General features: G+C 46.5%; 1 protein-coding gene across 1 annotated transcript in view; it reads left to right on the top strand.

Moving 5' to 3' along the window:
- Positions 1-3,236: 3,236 nt before the first annotated feature.
- Positions 3,237-23,924, top strand: part of LOC131560827 (uncharacterized) — a 44,607-nt gene continuing 23,919 nt past the window's right edge. The window contains exon 1 of the mRNA XM_058809806.1: positions 3,237-3,356. The gene's annotated coding sequence lies outside the window, so the exon portion shown is untranslated. The remainder of the gene's footprint in view (positions 3,357-23,924) is intronic.

The following is a 23,924-nucleotide window of genomic DNA, read 5'->3' as shown; positions in this document are numbered from 1 at the left end:
GTTGGTCCAGCAGCACAAATTCCTCTGCCCCCAAAAAATGCTTTGTTTTACTTTGTGCTTGTCACCAGGAGATTGCAGTCACATCCATTTTACAGACCAGGGAAACTGAGGCAAGAGAGCTATGGGGGAACATGCCTATGGCTGTATATAGCTGTGTCACTTGTTCCTGTACTGTCTCAGGCAGAGCAAGCCAGAAAGGGGCCACATGCTGGGATGGAGCAGGGAGATGTTCTTGGGTGCCAATTACTTTGGCCAGTTCAGAGCCTGGGCCCAGTAAAAGTGGTTCCCAACCTCCTCTGATGCCCTGCTTGGCTCACAGTGGCAGGTATTTGGTGTAGTTTGATTCCTTCTCTTTTCAAATCTTTCTGCACCACATGCTGGACATGTTACTGGCTTTTTATTTCATTGCAGCCCCTTCTGGAATAAAATATTCTTGTCTTAATAATGGGAACAGATATTGACAGCTGAACAGAAGCCTCTTCCAACTTGCTACCAAGTGAACAGTCCTGTCTGGTTTAAACAATTACCCAAAAAAAGACTGTGGGAGAGGCCATGAGCTGTGATGGTCCAGTCCTACTCCTGCTTTCCTTTTTGCCACAGCCCACAGGTGTGCCCAGAAAGCCTGGAGATGTTACTTGGGCATTAACCTACGGCATGGGTTGTTCAGGCAGGCAGGAAAAAGGGAGTTTAGTCATACCCAACAGGTCTGGGCTGTGCCCCTTTGGGTAGCAAGCAGGCTTGACTTGGCAGACCCTGCTCACGCAGAGGAATTCTGGGGATGCTCTCCACACTGGTGGGGTGACATTCCTGGGGGGTACCTGTGACAAGGCAAGGGCAGAGGTGGAGCTCAACCTGTGAGGGCAGTGGCGCTCAGGTCATTAAATATTGATGCTGTCTAAGCTGGCCTGTGGGGGCGATTGAGCTGAATTGCAGGTTTCTGTTGCTGTGATAAATTGGACCAATTTGTCATGTGGTTTTGTTTCTTCCCTCCTTAAGTAAAGCTATACAGGAGCATTATTGCTATGGCTTCAGCAGCAGCAAACAGTCTGGAAAACAAAATCCTCTGGTGGATATGGATAAAAGGGGAGCAAAGGCAATTGTTCTTCTGCCAAAGGCGCCACCAAAGTCATGGAGATGGAGGAAGGCAGCAAAAAGAACAAAACAAACAAAACATTACTCAGCCCTTTCAGAGACAGAGACAAAGTAGTGTCCTCTGCTAGCTCCTGCAATTGAGGAAAATTCCTGTTTATGCAGACAGATGCTTTTTTTTTTTAGCTTTAGCTGTAACTGGAGTCTGCAAACAACAGGATGTCCATCTCCTGCAGAGACACAGGCATACACTCGAGACTGTGCTGCTAAATCCAAGGGCGTCTTCTGGCCTTTCAGACTGGCTGTAACAGGAGCTCTGAGCTGAGGACAAGAGATAACCCTGATGCTGTTTCACCCCTTGCCTCTGAGTCTTCTACTGCCCATTTCCATGGGAGCAGAATCTGGTACAAATATCTGCTCTCCACTGCAGAGTATCACATATATCGAGTACAAGGAGAGACAAAAGCTTTTTCTGAGTAGCGGAATCTGGTCTATATATAAATTAGCATGCAACGGAAAAGGAGGCAGCTCATTGCAGGGGGAGCTGCAAAGACCATCACAATAGATCTCCAAGTTCTCCTTATCATCCTTTACAGCACAATAACACCAGGTCATCTCCAAGCGTCCTTGTGTCCAGTGAAAACCCTTTAAGAAGGAGATTATTTACTGACATGAGTAATATATGGGCCCAGACTGACCAAGGGGAACTAAAAGACAGCTGCCTCCTATCCCCTCTCCCCTGCTCTCCCTGAAGGCAGGGCTGGGTTTACCCCAGGTGCCTTCTTGGGACAGAATGGCAAAATCTGGCAGATGAAGATCAAGGACAGGACACCACAGGTCTGGCAGTTTTTCCCAGTTTTGCCAGAGAACATCTCTGTAACCTTGAGCACATTCTGTCTCTGTCTTTTCCTCTGACACGTGAGGCTTACTGAGGAGGTTTCATATGTTTTATTTGTAATTGAAGAGCCTTCAGTGGAGGATGCTGTGAGCCCAGTGCCACTGAAATCCCTTTCTACTAAGGTTAAATAGGAGTTTGACAGACCTCAGAAAGAAAAAAAAATGTATAATCAGGTGTTGAACACATAGAAAGAGTTCAGGGTTGCTATGCTATTTATTTCTCTCCACAATCAACTTTTCTCTGCAGAATTTAGGTTTTTTTCTAATTGTCTTCAAACAGAAACAATGCCTTTACTTAGTCTGGATCACTTAAAAAACTCATGAATGTGAGCAATTCTGATCAGGGACCCTCCTTTTAACATGTCTCACCAGTCCAGAGCCTGCCTGTTCAGAACGAGATGAACACAGGCACACGTGTATAAGTCCAGTAACAAGACCCAGCTCAGTCTAGCATTACATGACAGAGCCAGTGAACTGCGGTACTTAATCCTAGAAACAATCAACGTTACTATTAACTTGCAAAGTCCTTACTGACTGAAAGGGAAGAGGTTCAAGCTGTCATGGTAATGCCTAAAATGAATGATCAATTAAAATAGTTGTAAATGCAGGATACAATTAATTCCTCGCCCAGAACAGGGCTAAACGGAGGCGTTCCCACTGCCTTGGCTTTATTCTCACAGCAGCTCCCCTCTTTCCAGAGACTGCCCGTCACGTGTAGAGCCTGTGGCGGCTGATGCAGGAAGATAGTCAGGAGAGTCACCAGAGCCGTGCTCGCTGTAGGACAAAAGAACGTGCGATCTGTGACCGGAGATAGGGACTCCCGAGGTGGCCGGTCTAAAGAACAGCTACCGGATATGGAGAATGAGGGATCCCAAGCACCGTAAGAGGAAGCCGAGGCTAATCTAAGCCGCGCTCGGACCTGCCCGGCACTGTGGGGAAGGAGGGGCGCAGGGCTGGGGAGAACGGCGGGCGCCGATAGACGAGCGCCTAAAGCCGAGGCTGCAGGGCCGTCTGCTCGCAGCCCGCGGGGACCCCCCTGCCCTGCCCTGTCTCCTCAGCACCGCCCGCTCCCGGCCCCGGGGGCCGCCCCGCGCTCTTCCCTCAGCCCCGCTCGGGGCGGCGCCCTCCGGGGTGCCCCCGCTCCGTCCCCTCAGGCCCGCCCGCTCTGTCCCCTCGGCCCTGTCGGGGCGGGGCGCTGGGGCCGGTACCTCGCCCGAGCCGCGCCCGCCGTTGCCGTGGTGACGGGCTAAGCCGGGCCTGCGAGCGGCGGGCGCCGAGGGGCCGGGCCGGAGCCGACCCGCGGCTCGGCGCTGCCGGGCGGGCATGCACAACAAAGGCGGCGGGCGACGCGTCCCGGGCGGGCTCCGCAGGTAGGTAGGTGCGGGCGGCGGGCGGGTCCCTCTCGGCAGCCAGTCCCGCAAAACGTGTCCCCACCGCCCTGCTGTGAGGGGAGAGCGAGCGGGGAGCGAACTCCTTCTTCAGCCCCGGCCCCGCCGCACCTTGCGGGCGCGGGGCTGCAACAAAGGCAAATGGCTGCGTGGCGGGGAGGGCTGCGGGACCGCTCGTGCAGCTCTCTGTGATTTATCTGTGCGCTGGTCTCGTTCCCCGGTCCGGCGGGGCCCCTCGGGTCCCACCGGCAGCTCGGCGCCCAGCGCGGGGACGGGAGCGGGGGATACACGCGCTTCCCAAGCCCTTGCGCACGTGCCCCGGCTGACACCTGCCCGCTGCCGGGGCCCGCATGTGCCCGCACCCCGCACTCGCTCGCTGCTCGCCCCGGCACCGGGGGCTCCGCTGGCACGGCACGGCACGGAGCGCTCTGCTCTGCCCGGGAGCTGCTCTGGGCGAGCCCGGCCGCTGCTCTCGGTTCCTGAAACTGCACCCGCAGGGACACAGAGCTTTGAAGGCGGCAGGAAAGAGCCTTGGAGGTGCCTGGGGGCTTTTTGTCCTGTGCAAGGTGGGAGATCGTGTGCTGGTGCGGTACTAGGCTGAGCTCAATCGTTGGGAAGGGTGGCTGGGCAGCACCTGGCTCTTTAAATTTGCGAGGTCCCAGTGAGTCATTTCTTAATTAATTTCCATGTGATTTCAGCTCTAAGACGCATTCTCCCAAATTCAAAATAGGTTTTGATACCTGAGGTGTTAGCAGGAGCATCTGTTTGGATCCAGAGAGGTAGAAATTTTACTGCATTATTGAAAATAGAATTCCCTGGAGGAAAATCTCTAAAATCTGCTCCTACCATTTACACTGCAGCAAGGCAGCACTGGGTGCATCTACACTTTAGCCTTTCCTCATTTCCTAGTAATTGTGGCACTGAAAAGCATTGTAAACAACTCTGCTTGTTTGTTGGTATTATAGTAAGCCCTGAGGGCTTGGTAGTGGTTTCTTTCGCTCATGGTTCTCAAAATGCTTCACAGACATCAATTAAGACTGGGACCACTGCTGCAAATCTGGGGAGGTTTTATTGATCTCATTTTACAGATGAAGGAGCAGATAAGAGTCCTAGAAAGATTTAAGTCAAATCCAGAACCTAAGCATAGATTGAAAATTCCCTATTTAGGGCGCTGTTTCCCACCTTACTTTAAAAATTTTTCTCCTAATTTCACTGGCTGCTCCATGAGATGATTTGGGCACTGTCAGCCACATACTCTCTGGGATTTTGAGATACTGCTCTTGCATATTGCCATAAGGGATGCACCTTTAGTGCCATACTGTTGAGAATAATGGTTTCTGAGTAAAACAAGTCTCTCTTGTTTGGTTTCTGCTGAGGTAGAACCCAAGAGCTCTGTCATGAGCAAGGATGCATTAGGCAAGGCATTGTGCATCCAGACAGCAAAGCTTACACAGAGCTGATGAGCCAGATACAGAAAGCCTGGGTGTCTGCTGTGGTTTCTTTGGCAAAATCCCTCAAAAAGAGACAGGGTCTCTCCTCACTAAGGCTCTTTGAAGGGTATATTGCCAAAAGCAAAATAAGTGATTCATACTGTGCCTGCAACTGCAAAGACCTAGCCTGGTTTTTGAGTTTGTCCACTTGCTTGTATGGCCTAGACAGGAGATGGACTGTCTGAGATCTGGTTCACATCCTTAGGCATTGCTTACATTGATCTCCTTTAAGGCCTTTAACCAGAGAACCCCAGCTGCAGTCTCAGATTTAAGGCTTGCCTCTGTCTGTAGAGCACCGTACAAGATAACAACGGTAGCCTCAAAGCACTTATAAAGTTTTAAGCTCCTTAAGCTTCATCTGTGTAAGAAAAGCCTGCTGCAGACTAGGTGATGATGCACAGCTCCCAGTAGTCATGGAGAAAAGGGAAAGGAATGCTTTTATGGATTTTCTGAGTTTATTATCCATTGCGAGCTTGCTGAGTCTGATTTAGTCTAACAAGATAGTCTGGAAATCCTGATTTCTTAATATTTAAGTTTGTAGGAGATCAAGTTGCACTTCAAATACAGCTTCCCCAACTAAACAGTTACCATCAAACCTCAAACACCTCAGTGATGCAGGTGTAAGAAGCATTGCTGATTGATGGCAGGCAAGATACAGCATCACAGTTGGTTTCCTTTCCAGGGTTTCAGAGGACAGTTCTTTTAGAGGAGAGACAGCAAGCATAGCTCCAGGGCCTCCATGGCTGGGCATCAGCCAATTACTGTCATATCAGATTAGCCCTATGGCATATCAGCACACATTTATGTTAATACAGATGCAACATGACTGTTCCATAGTATTGATGGAATTATTGTGTTTACAGCCCTATAACATGACTAATTGAAAGAGGGAGGTTCTGATTACAAAACCATGGACTTTGGAGGTGGTTTCTTCTGCAACTTTTGAATGGACCAGTTTGGAACTAAGAAATAAACTACTAGAGGACATTACCTAGTTTTTATTTTCCATTGATGAAGTTACCCTTTTGGCAAGCTCTTGGGGAAAAAAAAAATCCTCTATCATAAAAGAAACAGGAAGATCTTAACAGGTTTTTTCCACCTTGCCAAGATCCTGTTGCAGTATAACCTGTGCTGCTGTAGCTGTTTCTTGGCCTACAGCAAAAGATCTAACCTGCCTGTGCCCTGCAGGAGTGTAGCCCTTGGAACCAGCCTGGACATTTCCTCAGCTGCCGCTGCAGTGAGCACATTCTCCTTGTCCAGAGCAGCTTGGCAGCAGCAGTCGTGGGTGTTAGTGAGGTGAGGAGGCATCACATGCCGTGCTCCATAGCCAGGATTGGGAAGCTGTCCACAGCTTGATGAGTTTTCTGCTCCCATGTTACCTGCCAGCATTCAAGGGATGTACCCGTGTGTCTCTGGGAATAAACTGGGCACCTCTGGCCAACATCTCCACAAGTTTTGCAGGCCCTGCTTCATAATTATCCCAGTTTCAGCTTCCATCTGCTTTTCAGTTTGCAGTGGCCCTCGCAGCTGGTTCCTGGCAGCCATTGTCACCTTCCAGCACAGGAACAGCTTTAGCTCTGAGTCTTGGGAGGATGGACAGGGCTGTCAGGACCAGTGAGATAAGGAAAAATAACAAAGAGGTAGAAAACAGGTACATGGGCACAGAGAGGGAAGGTGGGCTGAGGATGTATATGACAATGAGGGCAAAATGAAGTGACAAGGTGGGAGTCACAGACAAGGTGGGATGTGGAGGGAGCCGGCTTGTAGGAACAGGGTGAGAGATCTCTGCTGCCAGAGACAGATTGCATTACAGCTGCCAGCCCCTGCCCAGGCTTCAGAATGTTCAGCCAGCCCGAGCCACTGCACAGGGCTATGCAGCATTTGTTATTTTCCAGACATCCTCCTGTAAGTTACAGCAACAAAGGGTGAGTATCTCTGGGAACTGTGCGGGGGTCAGTAACCTTGTCCACAGCGCCGTCCCTGCTAGGGAAGGGCCTGGGAAAACGGGTGGCACCACAGCAGGCACCAGCATCTGTTACATGAGGAGGAGTGGTTTGCTGCTCAAGGACAGAAAGGACAGTGGAAAGTCTGTGATTTCAGGAATTAGTTATGAAAAGCTGGGATCCTCGGGCTGAGGTAATAAGAATAGCTGGAGAATTAGGCAATTCCCATATTCATGAGCTGACTGCAGTCCCTTTGCCAAGGCTGTATTAAATACACCAAGGGGCAGAGGAGTTTTCTGGCTTTGCTAACAGCTGCTTCAAGGTGAAGCACAAGGGGAAAAAAAAAATCTCCACTGTCTGCTGATATTCACTTTGCCATGTAACACCTCAGGGCCCTTTGCAGCCCTTTTGGAACCTTTGTTTATTTTCACATTCTAGAAATAACTTGTTTGGGAACTCAGTGGTACCTGTCCTAAGGATTTCTCTCCAGAAAGGGACTAAATGTTCTAAAGCTTTTGAAATAAACTCTGTCCTAGATGGGAAGTCAAGGAGCAGCAGTAAATTTTTTCTTACAAAGAAAAAACATGGCTTTGTGTTTTTAGCTAGAGAGAGTGTCTACGCCCTTGCCTTTTCTGCTGCTGAAATGCTTAAAGAAACGTGTAAGCAAAAATCCATTTTTCCTTTGGGATATGAAGCTTCAGCAGATGGTGGTGGGAGTTTGCAGGCTCGGTTCTTTGTCAGTGCTTGCAGAAGAGAAGCAGCCTGACACTGCACTAGCTGTGGATGCAAGGCTAGAGCTGCTCCAGTCAGACACTGCAGCCCATCTTGTGGCTTCCCTGGTGTCTGGGAGCAGTGCTGGCAGTCTCCTGTCAAAAGTAATTTGTTTACCACACAGCAATCCTGCTGTTTCTGTAGGCATGTTTAGGAAGCCAGTTAGCAACTGAAAGATGACAGTGGCTTTGACCACAATCAAGTGATTCACAAGACTCAGAGTACACACAGCTGAACTTTTCATGCAAGGTTCTTTCCTGAGGAAAAAGGGAATTAAAGACACTCAGACACTGAGCAGAGACAGCTCCATTCAGACCTAGCACTGAAGTGATACACATTAATTTCTAGTATCACAGCCTGTTGGAGCTGTTGTGTCACATTTATTTGCTGGCTTCCTAGCTTGTTGAAAGGACAGCTTCCCTACCATTCCCTCTACTCAAGTCCTTGCTTATCTTAAGGACCATTACATCTCAATAAACACACCTTGCAGAGTGGTCTAGAGACAGAGGAGTGGGTCAGAGTTTGGCTGGAGTGGAATTAGCACTACCCATGGCTGGTACTGGATTGAAGCTGAGCCCCCTTGACCAAAAGGGTGTCAGTGCATGGAGATATCAATCAGGTCTGTGCTGAAACACTGCTGTTGTTTGGGGTGGTGTGGCTGATCTTTCCAGCCTGCTCCTAGGAGTAGACAGAAGCGGCCCCTTCCAAGAGGAGATCTGTGTTGAAAGAGCCTTTCCAAGAAAGTGCCTTGTAAGAACCTGGGAGGTAACTGTTTCTCATAAAGGATCAATAGAGTTTCACTGCTAATCTGTGCTGTGGTAGTTTAACCTGAAAAAAGCCCCTCAGGCCTGAATTGAGACGTCTCAGTTACAAGCAGATGAGAGCACTCCCTCAGGAGTCCTGGTTTGCGGTGCTTAACTGTTTTGCACTGATGTGCCCCCTTTTTACCACAGCTGCTGCAACAGCTCTGTTCTCTGTGGACAGTCAGGGCTCAGGTTTCCACAACACAAGATAACCTGTCAGTAAGCCCCAGTGTGGCACTTCTCCTCCTATTTAAGGGCCAGATACAGCTATGGAAATTGGTGCTTTCTGATTGCAGAAGCCATACCTGCAGTGGGGAGACCTCACAACACAGTACTTCAGCTTCCCTAAAAGCTTAGTATCACTGAAAACAAGCATCAGCCAAAGCCACAGGAGAGAAAAAGAAAGAAAAAGAAAATTTATTTTTGAAAGAGGAATGGGTAGGCCATAGACTCCTTTTGATTAGCAGCCTCTGAGCTGATCAGCATTTTAATATTGAGGTGCACAGCTTGCTTGTTTGATCTGCCACTGGAGTTTTGGAGCACCTTCCAACAGGAAGAGTCGATGTCTCATTCCTGGCTCTGAGAACCAGGTCTGCCAACTCAACAGCCAGTCCTGTCTCTCAGTGAGGATCTTCTGCCCTTTATTCTGGGTTCTGTTCTTACCTGGGTACCACAGAGTCATGTTCCCAAGGGTGACAGTCATTGCTTGTCTACACAGTGCTGTGATATTTCTGGTCACATGCAGACAGTGGAGCAATAACTCTGCAACACTTTTTATTCTGGCTCTCAGCACACTCCTCAGGCTATTCTTCATTACAGAGTAGCATGAAGTAAATCCATAAAACAGAGCTAACCCGGCCAGAAGCAGCTGCAGGCGCTGGCATAGCCCACAAGCACATCAGCAATCCTGTCCATGCTTACAACAGTGCAGCATACATTAGTGCATGCCTTAGATATTTATTTTCATTTAGGATGGCTTTTGACCTCCATAGGAAGAAGATCCCTACTCCCCCTGGCCTGTATAGAGGGATGAGAGGGATGAGACTCAGAAACTTTATTTCCTCTTTGCCTAAAAGCCATTCTTCTACTTGTATCTCCTATAAAGACCGTCAGAGCACAGTCCCTTTTGACTGAAGTAATATTCATATCAAAACTCCAGTTGTACCTCAAGCTAACACTACCTTAAAAAACAATCCCTTTGAAGAATATATAAATATCATGCAAATCAGCTCAAAGTTGTTGTAATAGGAAAGGCAGATGAGATTTATATCTGGAGAGAAGGTCTGCTATTTTCAGATGGAAATTAGAAAAATGAGGGAGGTTGGCCACTAGATAGGTGTGGCCTAAAATACTTATTAAGGGGCAGATTTCTGTTTGCTTTCCTTGCTGGATTGTTTTGAAAGATGTGAGCATCTGGTTTTGGCGAAATGTTGAAGCACATTCTGTGATAATATGGCTGTGACTTTTAAGGTGCTGAAGACTTTTAAGAATGAGGCTTTTGTGCTGTTCATTGGTGAATCTGAACATGATTACAGATGTGGATATGTGGTAATAAAGTGGTTGAACTTCTGAAAGGCATACTGGGGTAAGGCCAGGTCAAGTGAGACCTCCACTTTTCCAGACAGTGAATAAGATCATGGTATATCTGGAAATACAACTCTTAGTCCATGGTTCCACCTGCAGGACCATAGTACACCAATTTGTAAAACAGCATTAACAATCCACTTTGGATTATCTCTGTAGATTACCATGATTATTATATGGTAAACATGTCCATGTGGAAGAGCCCTCAGCAGCACTGTGTGTGTGCAGACTGGTGTTTGCCGCACGTGGTATTTGGTAGCTGCATCATCCTGCTGACATTGGCATAGCTTCCATAGGTGGAAGTCACACACAGGGTGGAGTGACAGGACATAAGAGGTTCATAAAGGTGAAAGCTAGACAAGCACACTGAGATGAAATCATTTGCTACACACCATCTATAGAACTTCCCCAGATTGATTTGTTCCATCCAGTGCCTCTCTCTTTTAATGGCAGTTTCCAGCTGAACCAAACTTTGCATGTACCATGCCACTGGCTGTCACCATCAGTTGCCTCTGGGTGCCAGTGTGGCAGCTGCCTCGCTGCTTCAGGCTGCAGTGCTGGGTAGTTGGACACAATGCTGTGTGCAGTGATGAGGAATGTGCTGCCTGTGCTTCACACATCTCCTTCCACTCAGTGAGAATCAGGTGTTCCACTGAGTCACGACAGTGCTGGGGCTGTGGGGCAGCTGGGCCTCTCACAGAGTCAAGGTATCAAAGTTTGGGCAGTGAATGCTGCTTCAGGTTGAATTCCTGCCTTATAGCACAGCTCCAGCACATAATTGACACAGGACTGGAGCAGAGCTTTAATGGGAGTGCAAGTGGCTGTGGCTGGGACAGGTGGTAGTCCTCCATCAGCTTCTTCATCAGGGATGCGTGAGAGTCAAAGGATAAGGAGTTTGTAGGAAAGCGCAGAAAGATGGGTTGAGTCTTATCAGGCAACAGGATAGCAGAAGGTGCTCTGTGGCAGGAAAAGGCATTTCTTTAGCACCTAAGAGACTGTGTAGCACGGGTGGCTGTGCTTAGGAGTGGGGAGGAGAGAGGAGTGCAAAGGCGGCAGGATAATGCAGGGGAGCAGGGAACAGGCAGGATGAGGTGACAGCCAGAGCTGATGAATGGAAGTTGTGTGTTGGCTTGGGAAGTCCTTGAATGGGAGCCCCATACACAAATGCCTGGAGCTTTTGAAAGTCAGCACATCAAGCACCAAAGCAGCAACTGTGCAGCATGACTCCACATGAGGAGGAGCAAGCAGCAGAATGCCTGGCTCCTAAAGAGGTTGGGCTCTTAGTCTACCCTATCCACTCTGCCCATTTTGCCATTCGTGCTGCTATTGGAAATACATAGCATCTGGAAAAAGCAATGCCCTTGTACAGTGCCTTTGGCTTCAGGAGAGTTCCTACAGTGTTGAATTCGCCCCATAGATTTTAATTACCCTCCACTGTGATAGTAATGAGAGCCAGTGGAATTGTACTGATTTTATTTCCTTTTAATTTGTTATGATGCTCTGGATGCAGATTAACTTTCCCAGCTCGATACAAATTATTGATTCATTCTGCCTCGTGTTGCAGTAAATGGCTTGAAGAGGGGTGGGCTGATTTCACTGCAGCTTTTCCTGGTAGCTCTGTACCCCATGCAGTGTTCTCCTCACACTGGCAGTAGCGAAAATCAAGTATCCTTGCTTGCTTCCAAGCAGGTTGTTTACATCCATGCAAATGAGGGCAAACACTAACCTGTGGTATTGCTTCTCTGTATTCAATAGTCTGGGTCTCCCAGCTGCCTTTCTGTTTGATGTACTGACTGTGAGGACAGAGGAGTGGTCATCAAAGCTGCTTGTGTGGGATTTCACCCTACTGAGGGATCCTCCTCCACTTTATTTGGAAAAAGACCCAGCACTCCTTGATGCAGAGTATTTAATGTCTTTTTTCCTCTACTCTTACATCACTGAAGTTTTAATGGAGATGAGAAATTGAGCCTGTGTTCTCTTAATACAAAACCTTAACAGAGGTTGAGATCAGGAGGCTGAGACAGTGTCTTGCTGCTTGTAACAGGGATGACTACAAGATGATCTGCAGTCCCACTAGCAGGAATTTGCTCCACAGGCTCAGTGACACCCCTGGCTCAGTGGAGCCAGTCTGGGCATGCCAGTGCACTGGTGGAAGTGCATGACCACCCCAGCCAGGAACCACCTGCTATCTCTGCACCACACAACCTGCTGCTCCCAGCTGCTGCTGGTTTTCTGGGCCTGGCTGCAGACCTGGTGCTCCACCTCACTGAGTCAGCTCACAGGGCAGTGCAGTGCTTGGAACAGTAGGGGTGTCTTCTGTCCCCCATGGTCTTCCTATCCTACATCATCTTGGATAGGAGAGATTCAAAAAGAAAGAAGCTGGACTCAGCAGTCCTGCATCCTTCCACATGCCAGCCCATTGGCACAAACTGCAGCAGGAATCCTGGTGTTTCAAGGCTTATCTTAAAAAGCTTCCCTATCCACAGCCATGCTCAAACCACTCCTTTGTGGTATTCTAACTCTGTGTGTCCATAGAGCATGAGACCTCTGTGCCCCTCAGGGAGTCCAGAGGGACACTGACTGCATTGCCTGAGAGTCACATCACCAATCAGAGGCCATTGGACAGGTCAGTGATTATTGTCTGGTCACTGATGATGGCTATCAGTGCCTTGGAGCCATTCCTTGGAGCAGAAGCTGAACCTAGGCCAGAGTAGCTTTGCCTGAAATTAAAGTCTGAACAGTCCCTTCAGATGTGATATGTTACTTGCTTCTCTTGCAAAATAATCCACCAGTTCTGTGGACAGCTCTAATGCACAGGAACATGTGCACTGACCCTGCAGCCCTGGGCAAGATATAACAGGGTAGAGGTAAATATCAGTTGGTTGTGTCACACAGCTGACTCCAGGACTTAGAAGCCTATATCCAGTTAAAGCAGCCAGGCAATTAACATCAAAAAGTTGAGTCTGGTCTTAACCTAGTGCGTGTCAACATGGCTGTTGTAGCTGCAGAGGAGGCCTCAAATTTTTCTCAGTGAGTTTGCCCTTGCACCCTTTATCTCCATCTTGCAGAAGATGCATTTCCAGACTTTTCTGTGTGTACTTTGTCCATAGAAGCATGGTGGCAGCAATCTTCGGTTTTTCTTGATCTCCAAAGACAGTCTGTGCACCTGCCTGCCAACATCCTGCATATGTGGGCCCCTGAACAGCGAGGAACATCTCTCACCAGCTTCAGGAAGGTACTGGGCAAAATATTTGGAAAATGCATTCTAGAAGATCAGAAAATAGCATTAAGCAGAAAAACTGAGGTGACTTGGGGCACGGTGAAAAGTCAGGTACAGAGGATTAGATCCCAAACCTTATCATCCTAGGGAGTGTGGGGCAGAATCCTGCAGACCCTCAGCCATGGACATGCTTTAGCCCAGCAGTGTCACTGTGTCCTTGTACCTGGCAGCACTTCCCCAGGATACTTGGCATTCATTTAGAAGGAGTAAAAGCTTTGGGGCCTGGTGATTCACCAGAGAAGGTTCTTATGCTGCCTTAGGCAGAGCAGTACAAATGCAGGGTTTTGGCTTAGTTCCACCATATGAGTAGAGAAAATAGAAGAGAATTTAACATTTCTTTTTCTTTTTGCTGTATAGACAAAGCCAGGTTTCTCACTTAGCTGGGCCATCAGTGGCACTAAGTGTACCTTCAGCACACCACCACCAAGGACAGAATTGGGAGAAAGGCCCTTTTACTCCCTCACTTGTACCCCAGAGAAACACATGTGCCTCTTTGGGCAATTTACAAACTCTTTTGTGAACCCAGCCACTCTAGTGTCCCCAAAATTCTAGCCAACTCAATTTCATCTATTTTATGTCTCTTAGGTTAAAAAAAAAACCTCAAAAGAACAAGCAAACCCTAGGAAAAACATCTAAGTTTTCCTGCTCTTAATTTGCCTTCCTTTCTGCCTGGAATAAGAAGTAGGTTGCTTTGTGCCCTCCTCTTAACTTTTTTTCACTGTTTAGGCTGGGAAATGAACTCTATCCCAGCTAAAATCAGGTGTATGTTTGAACAGGCTTCAGCTTCCACCCTTCCCCAGAAGGGTTTGCATTGAAATGGACTTTGAATATCTTTCTGAAAAAAAATGGGTTTGTGTTGGAACTGGTAAAACTCTTGCTTCCCTACTTCTCTTGCAGTCCCTACTTCACAGAATCACTTGAAAGGAAATGGCATTTCCTCCAGGATTTATGATTTTGTGGTTTTTGTTGTTGGTTTGGGATTTTTTAATAATAAAGTCCTTTGCTCTCGGCTCCCAGTGGGAATTCCCTGAAGTACTCTCACCTGAGTGTACCTCAGGGATGATGCCTTGCTTATAGAAAATGCTATAAATTCCAGCTGGTCTCCTGCAGGAATAAAGCAAAGGAAGCCACATAGCAACTGCTGTTGTCTGGCTGGTCAGCGGGCACTGTGCCTCCTAAACCAGCTCCCAAGGCAATTGTGCCTAGTCAGGAGCCCTTTCCAGGAGACAACAGATGACTGTTAAAAAAAAAAAAGGTGAGAAAGAAGGAAAAGGAGAAGAAAATAACAATGAGAGATCAAAAACAGCTGCAAAGACAGAACACACACAGAGTTATGCTGGTGGTGGGTAAAGAGAGACATGTGTGGGTCATGGACTGTTCTGATACCATACTCCTGTCCCTGCCACTTCAGAGGGGAAGACAGAGTGTCTCTCAGGGCACATGTCCCTGGGCCATGCCAGCTTGTGCTCAGACAGTGGCATGGAGCTCTTACACCTGAGCACAGGTCTCAGAATTAAGTTTATTTCAAGTAATTACATTTCAGTTTTAGGAAACCTTACCTGACTTTCCTTGGTTCTCAGAGACTGCCAGGAGAGTTCTTGCAGATGCTGGAAGGTAGTTTTATTTTGGCCTCTTACAGGTAGTGGAGCTGAAACGCAGGAGTTGGAGTGTCTTGTCTCAGGAGATGGGGGAGCAGATACCAGTCTTATGTGTTACCAAGTTACAGTTTGTTCTCAGCATCTCCCACTCTGCAGCTGTGAGAGTTACACAATTAGCTTCATTCACACACTTCAGGGTGGGAAGTCACAACTTCGGTTTGTGGCTTCTCCAAATGATCTTAACCTATGTCCACAAAAAGCTCAGGAGTGTAAATCAGTGTTGTGTGACCTCCTGCAGAAAGGCTGTTAACAGACAGCAGGAAGAGAAAGTGCTGCCTGCATTTCAAGGCAAGGGTGAGTTGGCTTTAATTTTTAAAACACTGTCACAAGTGATTGATGCAGCAGTATTTTTGGAGCGGAGAGGAAACTGACAGTCTTCTGGTGCTATGTCAAATGCCTCATGATGCCAGTGGTCCATCAGAGTACCTTTACCAACATACTTCAGACTCTGGCTAAAATCATCTGCTCTGGCTGAAGCAGGAATGGCATCTGGAAGTAAAATCTGGCATGAGGAAATCAACAAGGCATCACAGTCTCTGTATTCATTAGGATCTTAAGTCAAAGGCTGTCTTGTGTTCAGCTGAGATAGGATCTAGAGGTGCTGTACCATCAGCACCTCACGAATTCCTAGGTGCCTCGTGGGGGACAAAGGAAGGCAATGCAAACCAGAGCTGGAGCTGAGAACAGTACTGGCTGTGAGGCCAGTTTCCATCATCACCAGCTGGAAAGAGAGAAAGTGATGGACTTCAGGGAGGGTCTATAACTGTAGATAGTGGAGACCCCATACCAGCAGCTGGGAAGCAGGAATATGTCCCTCAATTGGCTTTTCCTCTTTGTTTATTAACTGCAATTCCTCTGACCTCTGCAGGAGGACATACAGGAAGAGGAGTATCAGCCATCTTATTACAGTGCCTTATTTTGCTGCTGCTTTACATGTTTATCAAAGGTTTTACCATTGACATCAGTGGAGTTAAAAAGAGCTCTTGGTTCGTCAAGTGAGACCAGATTAAGTTAGCAGGATTCTGTTCCAGGGCTTTTGACATGCTTCCAAAACCCAGTCCAGCCACTGCCCAGGCTGTGGGTGATTTGATTCTGCTGGTGCTGACAAAAGCCCTGAGCAGCAGCAGAGATTGCACCTCAAGAGCTGTGTACTCAAATAGTAGTGCCTACTTCTTAGCGCACCAAGCTGATTTATTTTCAAGCATAATGATCAGAAAAGCAAGCCAACACCCTCAGACATCCCTAGCTTGTGGTGAATATTGAGAACTAAACCTGATTCCACTAAGAATTGGGGAAAATGGAGCTATTATATTCTGCAGAAGTTGATGGCTGAGGCAGAATGCTTCATGCCCTGGCAAATGTCAGTGACATTAGCAGGCTGGCTTCCATTTGAGAGACGTGGGTGATTTTCGCAGCTGGATGACCTCAGCACCAGGAGCCAGGGCCTCTCACTTCACATGGAGAAAGCCCTTCAATCTTTAACTAGCCAATCTTTGACTTAATCTTATTTAAAGATTTTAGGCACTGTGCAGTGCTAAAGAGGATCTTGCTGAGCTCCTATTACCTCAGCAGCAGCTGATATGTAATGAATTATTCAAGACTAGCCAGTTCCTTCATCAATTTTAATAAATCAAGTTTTCCACCGTGTCCTCAGCAGTGCTGCCAGCTGGGATATGATGAGGTAAGCCCATTATTCTTGAGGCCTTTTTCATTTGGTCCAGGTTTACATACCTGAGGGCCTTGGTAATAACCAAGGGATTAGCAGCAGACAGTGCTAACTTGGGGTAGATCTACAGGGAGCAGAAGAGACACCAGAACTCCCCCATCTCTCAGGAGATCACAAAGCTCTGTCTGTGCACAGGGAAGGTGGCTTTGCTTCTACAGAAACACACTCAGCTGCTACATGCTGACCCCCAGAGCAGTGTCACCCTTCAGGCAGATGGCCTGGACACCACAGCAGCTGAGGGGCACTTCCCATCTTTCACACAGACTCATTCTCATGATGCTGTTCTACATCTCTAATGTTTCTCCAGGGCAGGCACTCTGTGATGTTTGTGAAACAATCCCATTTAGCAAGCACCTCTGTGGATCAGCCATCAATGTAACACATGCACACATTGCCCCACACAACTATTTATGTAAACACAAAGCAGCACCTCTCCTGCAATGCAGACATGCCATCCAGGCTGCTGATCAACTTCTTCACAGAGCAATAGTTCCACAGCCAACACTGAGCTGAGCTGGTGGCTGTGGTGAAGTGTCTTTCCCTGAGCTCCTGCTCAAACTCAACAACAGCAAATGCTTCCTGACACTGAAGTGCTTGTAGCACTTTCTGTACATCTCTTGAATAGACAGGAACACACTTCTCTCTGTTCATTACCAACCTAAATATTGCTCATTCTGTTCTTTGCTTCTCTCCTGACTGCATAGGAACCAATTTCATAATGTAGTCAAAGGCAAAAAAGTGCTCTTTGCCCCCTGTAGAATTTTTTTATTACATTGTGCTACACTGCATGAAGAGGTGAGAAAAGAAGAAATGGGTCTATTTCTTCTCCTCTGTAAACTACAGGTCAGCCAGGGTAGGGTATTTCTCCAGCCCAGGTCTTGTAGAGGATTTGGCACTTATGGTCCCTCCTGTACACAAGACATGCAGGTTTTACTGGAGAGAAGCAGAGCATTCAGACCAAACCCATTTCTACTATGGCTGCATCCAGCTCTGTATTCAGAGAACTTACATTGTCATGAGGACACAGTCAGATAGCTTCACTTTACAGCACTTGCAAGGAAGGCAGAAATCTCTATAGGTGCTTTTATTATCATGTATTTTAGGAGAGGGAAGATGAACTGCTGAGGAGGAGAGAGTCTGAACACAAGCAATGCTAAGAATGAATTGTTTACAGTCCTGGTGATAAATTCAGTGCATGTATTAGTCCATGATTATCTAACCTGCAGCATCTCTGTGGTGCATCCTCTCATGAATGTGCTTCTGGTGAGGCATCCAAGCAAAGCAGTTTATCCACAGAGCTGGCACCAGAGCTCTTTGATTGATGGATGAAAGACAGACTTTGCTGAAGGAAGGTCACAGTTATGAGAGATTTATTGATTTGCTCTTTGGGGATGGACCATAGAAGAATAGCACCTAATTGTGAGAAGTATGAGGGTGGTTCCTCATAGTGTATTAAATAGCAGTAGCCATATATCTGTGTTTCAAGAAGTGGGAAGGATGTTTGCAGATCCTGCAGCCATTGCACCTGCTGGCTCTTCAAGTCTGCCTCACAAAGCCATAGGGCTGTTTTCTATGCCTAAGCCATTACCCCTTATCACCACACCCCTCACTTCATTTATGGAGTTACACCATGATGATTTTTGGGCCCAAAGCATTTCAGCTCCTTTATACCATCATTAATCCTGAAGCTCTTTAATTCTCTCCATGTCTTTTTCCCCCAATCAGTTTTGTGCAATTCTTAGATGGTAATTTTTATTTACTACTTTCTACTTTCCCAGCGTTTACATACATAACATTCTAGTTTTCACTTTTCCAATAAACAAGAATCCTATTTTTTTCAAACCAATATATTTACTTTCCTTAGCCACAGGATTGTGCCTATTTGAACATTTAGGGGGGGAAATAAAGTTCCCAATTATCATTTGTATTTTTCTACTAAAATTTCCCTTAATTACCTGGCTCAGTTGTTTTCAGCTCTCTGAAGCTGACATTTTAGAGTTGTAATGAGGGGTAATTGGGTTGCACAGGGCTCTGTTTGCACACAGCAAATGTAACTGTGTAGTGATCATTGGTAACTAAGCAACCAGTTATGTTTTATTTCTGTGATCAATTCCTTGCTATCTGTCAAGATTAAGTCTAACACAGCATGTGTCCACGAGGGATACAGCAATTTGTGGAGTTAAGAACCCATCATCTAAAAGACTAAGAGCAGCAGCAGCACAAGGCCCCTGACTTACTGCTCTGACTGCAGTCTCTTAGAGACATGGAACCTTTTTCTTTCAGTGCATGGGAAATTTTAGAGTCTTGATGGTTTAAGTAGAAGAAGTTCATTGGCTGCCACATTTTATTCCTGCGATTCAGACAGTGACAGCCAACCCATATTTACCCTTTATCTGTTACAGCAAGTTGTTAACATTCAGACGCTCTCTTTGAGAGTCAGAAGGCCAAGTGGGACAGGCTTGAATTGCTTTGGTCCTACATCCTGGAAGTCACCCAGCAGTGGTCGCTGCAGGGGAACTTCAAAAACTCTTGATTTTCTGCTCACTCATTCCACAGGAACATTTGTTTCTTCTATTTAACTGTGGATTATACTCACCAATTTCAAGGGCTTGGAAAACTCCTTGTCAGGAAGTAAGGATGGACATCTTCCTTCCAGGAGGGAAAGTGAGGTGGAAGCCAGACAACAGGGCAGGTTGAGACAGGAACCTTGGAAAAGGGGCACCGTCCCACTGCACCTAAACAGGAAAGGTGGAGTGGGTCCCATGATTGGATCTTTTTTCATCCAAAAGGCCTCAGAGAAACCTGTAGTTCCAGCACAGCTCTGATGTCACCAAAAAAGTAAAGCCAAGCAGGTCAGAACAAGCACACACAGCACAATCCACACAAGGGCCAGGGGCAAGGACTTAAATGCAGCTCCCAGGCCAGTGTGGGGCAGGAGCAAGGGTGAAGGTGCCAGATGAGACTGGTCAAAGTCATTAGTGGCAGCTGTACAACACTCCTCAGCCTAAGCTTGCATCTGCCCTGCTACCCAAAATCTGTTCCAGATGGATCACTAGGAGACATTTCATAGAAAAGAAATCCATTTTAGCTTCATGCAAGAAAGAAAACGTGGTCCATCTGGAGCAGTTTGTAACAACTCTTCCACCTCTGTCTATCTACAGCAAATGTTGTGTGGGGCTTAGAAAGAAATCTTTAGAAGCTCCATCTCCAGACTCCATTTGCAATTATCCTTGTTGCTGCTTGCTGAAAGGGGCCATATGGATTTTGTACTGAACGTTGCATAAATGCTAGTATGCAAGTATATTTAGAGGTGACATATGGGCAGTAGTAAATGGAAATGAGTGAGGTTTTTGGTTCAGATTACACAGGCAAGTTCAGCGAAGCAGATGCACCAGTATGTTACTCAGGAAGCTTCATTATCTGGAGTCCCAGATTCAGATCTTGATTGGGGTTTTTCTGCACCAGCTTGTGCTGACTGACTTTGTCAACGGTACTGTTGTTTGGCAGCAGATGTAGAAAATCTTGAAGACTTCAGCCATTGTAAGAAAAATCCCACAACAGTCTGATCTGGGTTATGCTGTAGACCAGTCAGAGACAGCAACCTTTATTCTTTGGGGTCCTGTAGGTACAAAGTTATTTGCATCATTTTAGAGTTATAAAAATGATGCAAATACAGAGTTATTTGCATCAATTTAGAAAAATTATGTTGTAGTTTAGTAGCTGACAGAACAGCCTGCTATAGCTAGTAGATATAGGAGATTGTTTTACTTTTGTTTGAATCCTTGCAGAAAACCAGAAAGTCCTGGGTGTGTGGGAGTTTGTGAGCTTCAGTGTCCTTGGTCAGGGAGAGTGGCACAATTCATACTGGCACAGTGTGTCACAGCTCCTGCTGTCCTGCCCCAGCCAGGGAGCAGGAACTTCCCCTGTGCTCAGGAACTGGTGTTTGAGCTGGATCTGAAAGTTCTGAACTGAGACCCATCTGGCATCAGATGAGCTGGTATCTGCATAGTAACTGGCTGTGTTAAACCATCTCCTACTCTACTCTCTTTTATTTTTCAGTGTTTGGGGAATTTACTCATAGAGCCTCAAGCAAAAAAAAAATCCAAGTTGAGCAGAGATGGAAATTTTCATGAAGCTGTAGATAAGGCATCCCCTTTGATGATAACACCACAATTTTATCTGCTCTGATTAAAAGGTTAATTAGATTTAGACCTCTTATGCACAAAGAAAAAATGACAGCATCGTGACAGATTTTAGGAGCTTGCTCAGATGTTGTCTTACAGCTAATCCACTCTGGTCACTACTGTCTCCTCTCTTGTCAAAGCCTGATGCCTCTTTTTTACAGCCTCACCTGCACATTAAACAGCAGCCACAAAGCATTTGCCACTGGTCCTGCCAGCTGATGTGTCCTTTTTAAAGCCTACTCATTGCACCATGTGCATTTCTCTTTGCATAGGAAAATAGTTAGCTTTGAATGTCACCCAGTCCTGTGGAGGCAAGTGGGAAGATGGATTATGTTGGCAGCAATCCATCCATCTGTTCATCTGCCAACCCTAATGTTTAGCTTTTCAAGCTCCCAGTTGTCTTAAATAATGCTGACCTACAGGGTCTGGGGTGGGAAATGTCACATGGCTCATTTAGTCTTCCATTTCTTCAGTGGTAATTAAACTTTCTGAGGTGTTATAGATACGTGCAGGAATTGTTGATGGACAGTACTCATGAGGTTGAGATTAAATTCTTTTCTGAGATGCTGTGTTGCATGAGACTCTTACCACACTGATGGCTGCAGCATCTCCACTGTATCTTCTCAGAGTACTCCTTAAAAAAGGTGTTTACAAGGGATTCCTGCCTGTTTCCCATGAGAGATTAGATGTCTGCATGAACAATGTTTCCTTTCTTTTGATTGGCATTGTGAAGTTGTATCAGTAGTGTGGTTTTGCCTCCTTGCTATGCAGCTTTGGGTAGGTGTGTGTACTTTGTGACAACCACAAAAGCTGCAAACACTGGGTGCTGTGTTATTAAAAAAAACCTGGCTAGTTGCCTGCAGCTCTGCCTTGATGCTCTTGGTTAGTTTTTAGCACTACTTTGGTAAAATAAATGTGCATGCAAGAACTCTCATCAGCTACTATGATCTGTGTCTTATTTTTTCCCAGTTGTGAAAAAAATAAAGGTTAACAAGAATGTAGTGACCTTCATTAGGCTCTTGGAATACTTTGCAAAATGGCATGGAAGTAATGATACCTAACTCAGGCTGTGAGAACCCAGAGCTGGTTGGGAACTGCCAGCTTCAGACCCTGCAGCAAGTTACTGGCATGAGAAGTGACATGGAGTGTCTTGTGATTCTGGTTCCAGGGTGGGTCTGCATCACAGTTAATGTCATGTGGTCTATATGATGTAGCAAATATTTAACACCAGCAGCACATGGAGAAGGAATCTGATTCACTACCCTTCTTCCTCATTCTCTTAGGAAGAGCTGCAAAATTGCTGCATTTATTCTTTTCTTCACCATGTTACAGTTGCAAACCTGTGCTGCATGAAGATGTAGCTTGCACAAAGTGTCTAATACATCTGAGCAAATAAAAACATTTTCTTACAGCTGGCTTTAAATGAGGGGCATGTCCTGCCCCTCTTCCATCACCTTTCACTATAGTGTAGGGTCTGGCAAACCAAAAAGGAACAGTCCCATGGCAATATTGATAAGTTAGAATATACAGATGTGGTTAGGAACATCCCAAGAGTATATGTGTTGGTATTAATCAGTCTTAAAATTTGTTTCTTAATGATGACTTTAAAACATCTCCAGTAAACCGTGACATGATGTGTCTAGGGGAGATGTGTGTGGTGAGAAATCCCATGGATCTGTAGTGCCTCCAGTCTGATCTCTCCAAATGCTGTTCCTGTGGGGTCACCTGGGTGTTAATGCCCAGCTGGTGTCAAATACAGCCTAGAGTGATTCTCCTATCCTGAACATATCTGATGTGGCTTTAAGCCTTGATGTTGTGATCTCAGAGACCTTTGGTGACCAGCTGTTTAGGGCAAATGACACTTGGAAAGCTGCCCTGTGGAACGTGTGCTCCTCGCAGCATGCTGGGATTTGTGCCTAAAGCCATTTATCCATGCACCTCCCTGTGGAGGAACCCAGAGCTCCAGCCAGTCCAAATGCCATTTCTGCTCAGCCCTAAGCTGCTCTGGGCAGTTCACTGCTGTTGTTTCTCTGCAGTCACAGAACTGTTTGCAGAAAAGTAATAGCTGCAAACGCAGCAGAAGAGCAGCTCCCCACAGGCAGAGATCCCATTTCAAGAAGCGTTTACGTTCCTATCACCTTCTGTCTTCCAGTGTAGTAAACCAGTTCCTGTCCTTGCCTGTCCCTGCTGGTTTGTGGTGATACTCTTTCTTCCATCCACAGCACTCACAGCCCTCCATCCCCTTGCTCTTAGCTGGGGAAAGGGCAGGACACTGCAGCTGGGTCTGTGCTCTCCACCCTGCCAGCAGTAGGTCAAACTGAGCACTTAGATGTGCTAATTGCAAGTCACAACATTTCCTACAGGGAACACATCAGCTGGGGTTTTCTCCAGCCATCAGTGTTCCTAAAGCCTCTTGTATAGACAGGCAGGCAAGAGGAGATAGAAAAAGAAAATCCAAGTAATTTCCATAGCTAATTGAAATGGAGGGGAAGGGAAGAGGTGCAAATCCAACTTGAAAGGGCAGCTTTTGCCCTTGATAATCAACTGGGAAAAATAACTTACTGGAGCATTGAAGAATATGAAACAAAAGTAAATAAATGATGCTGTCAGTCTGATCAAAGGGTTGCTAAACAAGAGAGACCCTCTGTCAGTGCTGGTCCAGCCTCCATGTGCTCAGGAACCTTGCCTGGGAAATTTGATGAACAGCTATGTGTGATGTAGAGAAAGGAACTGAATTTTCCTCTTGGGATCTGTTCCTGATGTAAAGTGCTGCCAGACTCTGTAGGCCATTAGAACTAGGGATATCAAAAAATGCAAAGGAGAGGGGCAGGGTAATTTTGATTCCAGTTCCTGAGTTCATATGGAGGCAAAGGATCTGAACATACTGACACATCCATTGAATCTGATCTGCCCTGGAGCAGTGCTGGCAAAACTATCCATGTAATGGTATTGCTATAGATAATGCTCCCCTGTGGATATAATTCTTCTGTAATAACAGAACCAAATGAATAAAAACTTTCTGGATTAAGAGTGCCCATCAGGTGATGGAGTGATACATGCCTGAAGTGGTACTACTGTTAGGAATAAAAGGTTCTTTAGTAAATTTGTAAG

Source organism: Ammospiza caudacuta, chromosome 8 (assembly GCF_027887145.1).
Source record: "Ammospiza caudacuta isolate bAmmCau1 chromosome 8, bAmmCau1.pri, whole genome shotgun sequence".
NCBI classification, from domain to species: domain Eukaryota; kingdom Metazoa; phylum Chordata; class Aves; order Passeriformes; family Passerellidae; genus Ammospiza; species Ammospiza caudacuta.
The sequence above is the reverse complement of the archived record's forward strand: the minus strand, read 5'-3'. Positions and strand labels throughout refer to the sequence as shown.